Genomic DNA, 6,982 nt, shown 5'->3' on the forward strand with positions numbered 1-6,982 from the left:
TACTCAAATTCCCAAAAATGATAAACATATTGAATAGACGGCTCGGGCCGGTCTTGCCTCACTACAACAAAAATAGGTTTTTCATGACTAAAAAATTGCCATAAACACATTTCTTGACTCTTTTTTTAGTCCTTGAATCCACCATCAAGGAAAGAACATAGATGAGACATCTAAAATTTGTCATTATTGATTTTTTCATGACTTTTTAATATAGTCAACGATAAGTATTTATTGACATTTATTACCTATCATGATAACGCTTTCTATGACAATTTATTATGTCAACAAAGGATAAAAAAATTGACTTTTTCTGTCAATTAAACCTCTATATTGAGGTTGAAAATATGTTATAAAATTACATACATTAACATTTATTTATAATCATGGAATGCTATTCCAATGTCAAACAATACCTTTCATGACATATGTGAAATGTCAAAAAAATGTTTATAATCCTGGATAATTATTTGTTTCAATCCTATCATTACACCTATGTTTCCCTCCAATTTTGACACTTACAAACATAAATATGAACTTTCATATCTAACAAGATTGGTAATATTTATACAAAGAAACTATATATAAAGAAACTAGTAACTAAATTTTGGAAAGTTATTTACAAAGAACTAAATACAAGAAGTGTAACAAGTGTTACAAAAAAAAGTTTGGCACCATCCCAACAAAAATAACATAAATACATGACTTGCATGAGAGTTTCTTCACTTCAATAGATTTGTGAAAGACCTATTAAAAAAGACAACATTCATTTTAGAACTCAACCCAATATATCAATATCAACAATAATAATTATATTTGCAATGTTTATAATCTCTTAGCCTACACTCAAAGCAATCAAAACCACACTTTAATAAAATAAAGAGTAATAGTAACAAATAAACCTACTTTACAAATAATTAGCAGAGACTAGCCTGGGTGAGAAATAACTTATCAACAAAAACTAGAGGTTAAAAGTATGAATGGTGTCTTAATGTAATAGGGGAATAGAGGAGGAAAGCCTACTGTGAAAGGATAAATTAAGAAAGAGTAAGGAAGAAAGGCTTGTAATATATGGATTGACATTTCACCAAGACAACAAAACTGTTGATAAAAACTTTAAGGTGCGAATTTTATTGTCATGATGGTGCAAACTTGATCATTTGAAGGCAATGCCAAAACCATAGAAACAATTGCTATGGTTTCAGCTCTACCCTCTTTAAGGGGCAGGGCAATATCTATTGTTGTTGAATTTATGAAACTTCAAAATACCTTTAAGCTATAAGCAAGTGACTTAAATTAATTAGAACGACTGAAAAAGTGTAGAAAGTAGAATTTTATACGTCAGTTTCCTTGGCTATGCAAAACCAACAATCGAAAATCTTTGAGTTATGAACGATGAGTATAACCATCAAGATTTAAGTTGAATATCCATATTACATTTGGTTATATAACTTCTTGATTCATTCGATCACAACTTACAACCATCAACAATAGGTAACAGGACAACTTCAGTACTAAAAGTTTGCAAAATTTAAGGAGGTAATAAAGGGATACCTGAATATTGCAACAAACGTGGTTTTTCAAGTCAGGCTCACGAACAATGTACTGATGGCAATACCACAGTCGATACAGAACACATTCTTTTCATTTTTCCTATTGTTTTGATGATAAACACAAGAACCCAAAAAAATTGTTTTTCAAAAGGGAATTAAGCCAATCTGTTTTCCTTTTCTTCAAATAAATCTTGCATCCTACCTGCAAAATCCATATCCAAACAATTCAATTCATTGATGATTGCTTGTGAATAAGTCTAGTCTGCCAAATGATTAGAGAATCCAAACATAAACCAAACAATGCCAAATTGGGCATCCAGTAATAGAACAGATGAAACCCAAAAAAAAAAAAAAAAAAAAAAACTACATAAGCTACAAATTATGAACATGGTAACCCATAAAAAAAATAATTTCAGGAGAGACTTCTTCAAATTAATCTCCAACTTCTATACATATTATACTAGGAGCTCATGATAAGAATGTGACACACTTCTCTGTAAAAAGAGTAAGATACTACCTGAAACTAAAATTTTACTTTAAGCTAATTTACAACTCAAAGAATAAAAGGGAGAGATTAAGAACGAAAGCTCTTTTCCAAATGATTTTTCAATCCTATGACACATTACATAAAGTAAGGAATATATTGATTCACATTTCACCATGACATACCTGTTTTATAGCCTACAGCCTGAGTGAGAAAGGATTTGGAACAAAAACCAAAGGAAAAATGAAGTAAACAACTTCAGTTGAATATGGAAGGATCAAACAGACCCTTATTCTGTGCATAGTTTCAGATTAGGTTGGGAGCCAAAGATCTACAACATATACCATATTTTAAAGAAATTTATGGTATCTTTTCTCTTATGCATTAAAAAATTTGAAGATATTGCCAAAAATTTAACTCCATTAGTAACAGAAAGGAAAAAGTAGCAAATAGATGATAATCCCTCATGAGGACCTCCTGGATTGTAAATCATTTCCATAATTTAGGAACAAACAAGTCAATGAGTATAACAATATGTCGAAAACCAATAGTCAAAATGTTCAAAACGAAAGCCCGTTAAGAAAAAGGGAGAAACCGTACAAGAATAAAAAAACAGAGGAAGCACTTAAATCTCCTCCTAATTGACAGAAAGCGAACAAGATCTAACAGCTGAACTAAAAAATAAAAAATAAAAAAGAAGCAATGACATCGAAGAATATACACAAAATTCAACAAAAGGAATATCAAATATGCATGAGGTAGGAGTGAGAGAAGCCTAGGGTTTTGAAGGAGAAGAAATTTGAAAGTGGAAGTGGAAATTGAAGAAAAGAAAACTTACAGATGCATTGGCGAGTGGAAGTGTTGATATGGACTCAATTCCAAATATCTTGTGGATGTTGCTAGCTTTGTAAGACATTTGCTGGAAAACTAGGGTGTTGTAGTGAAAATATCAGTACAAATAACAAGTGAATACATTTAAAAAACAACGAACAAAAATGTATAAGCAATCTTCATGAAGACGCCGCCCACTACCCTAAAACTTACATAATTCTTCCCACAAATAGAGTAGGAGGCTGCTGGTGATTGGCGGTTCTGTGAATGGATGGTGGCGCGAGGATTGGTCAGAGAAGGGAGCTATAGCGACGGTCGTGGGCGACTAGCGGCGCTATAGCAAAGGTGGATCTGAGAAAGAGAATAACGCAGCAAAATTACGAGGACGTTTGAGATTTACCAGCGGCAGCGACCAGTCACCGATAATGCACGACGTTCTGACGAGGTTTTGTTGTAAACGAGAAGACCATCAGACACGGCGAACAGGACCGCCGCAAATGGTCAGAAAACGGCGGTTAGTCGAAGAATGTAACCTGCAAAATACGATGGGCCATACACATAACAAGTTGAGTACAAAAAGGGAGACTTCTTTTTCAAAATTCTCAGATTCTCCAACTAAAGGTCTTCATATTTTTGAAAAAAATAAACTCTCACCCAACAGGTTTCCACGGCAAGGACGGCGACAGGCGGTGGAATGGCTAAGCGACGGCGGGTGGTGGTGGGACTGTGCGTGGAGGGTTTGAGAGAGAGATCAATTGGTGGGTAGAGATGCACGGGACGGAGCCGAGCCGGGATGCTATTCTCCTCATTTTATTCTCAGTGAAATTCTCGGAGGCGCTCATGGAGAATCGGGATTACTTCTTTATATGAAACATTTGAATTTAAAGATAAATTACTCAAATTTTAACCTAAAAAGCTAATTAATTTTTTAGTAGAAATAAATAAATATAAATCAAATTATTTAAACATATTCATTAACTTTTTCAAAGAATAATCAAATTTGAAATTTAAATGTAATATTTATATAATAATAAAATTTGAAATTTAAATGTAATATTTATATAATAATATTAGATAACTATACTATATAAATATGTAAAAGCTAAACGGGCCGAGGCCAGGGCGGGAACCCGTCCCCGTCCCCGTTTAGTTCACGGGAAATTTTTTTCTCCACTCCCTCCCCTTCGAGCGGGGTCTTGGTACCTGTCCCCATGGGAAAATTGGACATCTCTATTGGTGATGGCCTTAAGTGCGAAAAAAAAGAATATTTTTATTTATTTTCTTAAACTAAATATATATTGCATAAATATTAGGCTAAATTATACTAAATGCTCATAAACTTTGTACTTTATGTCAAAATGTTTTAAACTTTCAAAATTTTAAAAAATGCCTTTAAACGGGCAAATGCAGTTAAAAAATATCCCAACCATTAGTTTTGAATGAAATACTGTTTTGTTTAAAAAATATCACTGAACTTTCAAAAGTCTAAAAAATAACCTTAAATTTAAAGAAAAATTCAAAAAGACCTTTACTATAAATATATGAATAGAAACTGTTAATACTCGTTTAAAAAATATTCTTGAACTTTCAAAAGTGGCATTAATACTTTTAGCCTTAAAAAATTTAAAAATGATCATATTGTCAGTATAATGATCAATTTGTTTGAAGACTTTTTGAGTTCGAAAAAAATCACTTCTAAAACAAATTATATAGATATCATCTTTTTTATATAAATACTCTCATTTTCCTCCAATTTGTCCAATTTTCATACAAATTTTATTACAACAAAATATACATTGAAGCTTAAGTTGAAACATAAAATCCCATAAAATTTCACAAAATTTCAAAATCAAAATCTTCTCTTAAAACTTACTGAATAACTAGTCAAATATAAGTCTGAAGCTCACCTTGGTGTGGTGCTTCCATTATTTGCTTTCTTTTCATTATAATTTATATATCTTAAATGAAGATAATTTTTTTATTAAATAAGATAATTTTTTTATTAAATAAATAAAGGTGAAACAATTAACAAGAAGGAGAGTAAGAGGAGAGAAAAATAGAGAAAGTAGAAAAATGTTAGGTCATAGATTGAAGTAGATGAAAGGGAGGAAATAGAAGAGGGAGGTAATGAGGTGTAAATAAACGGTAAGAGCATATTTAACTATTTTTTTAGTAAAAAGTTACTAATGCAACTTTTTGAAAGTTTGGAAGTATTTTTGCAACAAGGTATTAACGGTTTTTGCTCATATATTCATAGTAAGGGTACTTTTAAATTTTTCTTTAAGTTCAAGGGTATTTTTGAAAAAAGCACTAATGATTTCCATCCAAAACTAAGGATGGAGATATTTTTTAACTATTTTTTAAAGTATAAAGGTATACTTGGACCTTTTGGAAATTCAAGGGTATTTAATATTAATTTATTTTGGTTCATATAATTAAATTACATAAATTTAATATTAATTTCCTAAACATCGTAACTAATTTCTTTATAGTTTAAAACTAATATTTATTAAGCGTTATTAACATTTTTCCAATTTAAAATTAATTAAGATAACACCACAACTAGTTTTCCTGTTTAATGCTCTTTAATGATAATTAATATAGTCAAAGATTGATGACACCAAAAAATAGTCATAAAAGTTTTAAAATTCAAAGTTTCTCATCTTTTCCCACCAAAACTATTTTTTTTTCATTTTTCAATTCAATGATTCTAAAAACTTGTCGCTCTTTAACGACGGTTAATTCTAGTCATAAATTGATAGACACAAAAGAAAGTCAAAATAGCTGGAAACTTCCAAATTTTCATGTATTTCCTTGTCAAAGAGCTTTTTTTTTTTTTTTTTTTTAAAAAAAAAAACATTCAATATATGTTATTTTCAGTTGTAAATTAGTGGCACAAAAAAAGTTGTATTGAATTTCAAAAAATTAAAAAAAAAACTCCATTTTTCCTGCAAAAAAAACACGTGATTTTGGCTTTAGTGACTGTTTTTTCTCTTTTCTATCTACTTTTGCAAGCGTTCATGAGTCAAGAAAAGCCTAATTTGTTGTAGTGTCTGTGCAAATCAAAGGACGAGACCCCACTAACAAGAATTCATAACTCACTTAGGATTAAAACTGAGTCACATATGATCATCATGTGAAATATAATTTCATCAATTAACAAATTTACAAAGAGATTAATTATTTTTCGGTCTAGTTTTACACAAGCTCTTTCTATAGGAGACTTCCACTCACATGTCACCACATGAACGGTTTGGATCAAACCATTTGTAACTATTACAAAGTGGGTCGTGTACATATTGTCACTAAGATAAGACACCCAACCTTATCCATATACTATGGACCCTTAAGGTTATTTCTTGATCATGATCCACCTTATGTCAACTACATATTGTATAATACTACATATACCTTGGATTCTCACTTATTGGATAATATTACACAAAATAATAACACAAGATAAAATGATATCTTATTTTATTAAAATCAATAAATAGTTTATTTACAAAACTACGAACTCTAGGGTATAAACTCCAATACATATACTTACTCTACAAGAAAACACCCCTTTCTGACGCTTTAAATCGCTGGAAAATGGTAAAAAAAAAAAAAAAGTGTCAGGAACTCCCAACGACTAAATAGTCGTTGGACATTTGGTCGGGATATACCCATCGAGAGACCATCTCCCGACATGCATATACACATTGTCTAGAGTTGGGATAACTCCCGACGTCTCATGTACAACGTCGCAACTCACCCCACACAACATTCAAAATTCATAAACTTCCGCAAACAAACAAAGTGAATCCTGCAATCCTACAAAACAAAGAAAATAAACACACTTCCAAGGCTGCACGTTCTCCACCTTGAACCTCCACAAACACACAAAAATCACAAGTTGAGCTCCAAAAGAAAGATAACTAATCTCAACCTATCCCACACAACATTCAAAATTTATAAACTTCCACTAACAAACAAAAGCCATAAGATGAATCTTACAATCCTACAAAACAAAGAAAATCAACACACTTCCAAGAGTACATGTTCTCAACCTTAAACCCCCACAAACACACAAAAATCATAAGTTGAACTCCAAAAAGAAAGATAGCTAATCTCA

General features: G+C 31.3%; 1 long non-coding RNA gene across 1 annotated transcript; it reads right to left on the reverse strand.

Moving 5' to 3' along the window:
• Positions 1 to 520: 520 nt before the first annotated feature.
• Positions 521 to 3,697, reverse strand: LOC120083417. The gene is made up of 5 exons (XR_005483417.1): positions 3,520 to 3,697; positions 3,079 to 3,398; positions 2,873 to 2,961; positions 1,552 to 1,752; positions 521 to 744 (listed from the first exon to the last, which is right to left on the reverse strand). It is a non-coding gene; the product is annotated as an uncharacterized LOC120083417 (long non-coding RNA).
• Positions 3,698 to 6,982: the final 3,285 nt, after the last annotated feature.

Source organism: Benincasa hispida, chromosome 8 (assembly GCF_009727055.1).
Source record: "Benincasa hispida cultivar B227 chromosome 8, ASM972705v1, whole genome shotgun sequence".
NCBI lineage: Eukaryota > Viridiplantae > Streptophyta > Magnoliopsida > Cucurbitales > Cucurbitaceae > Benincasa > Benincasa hispida.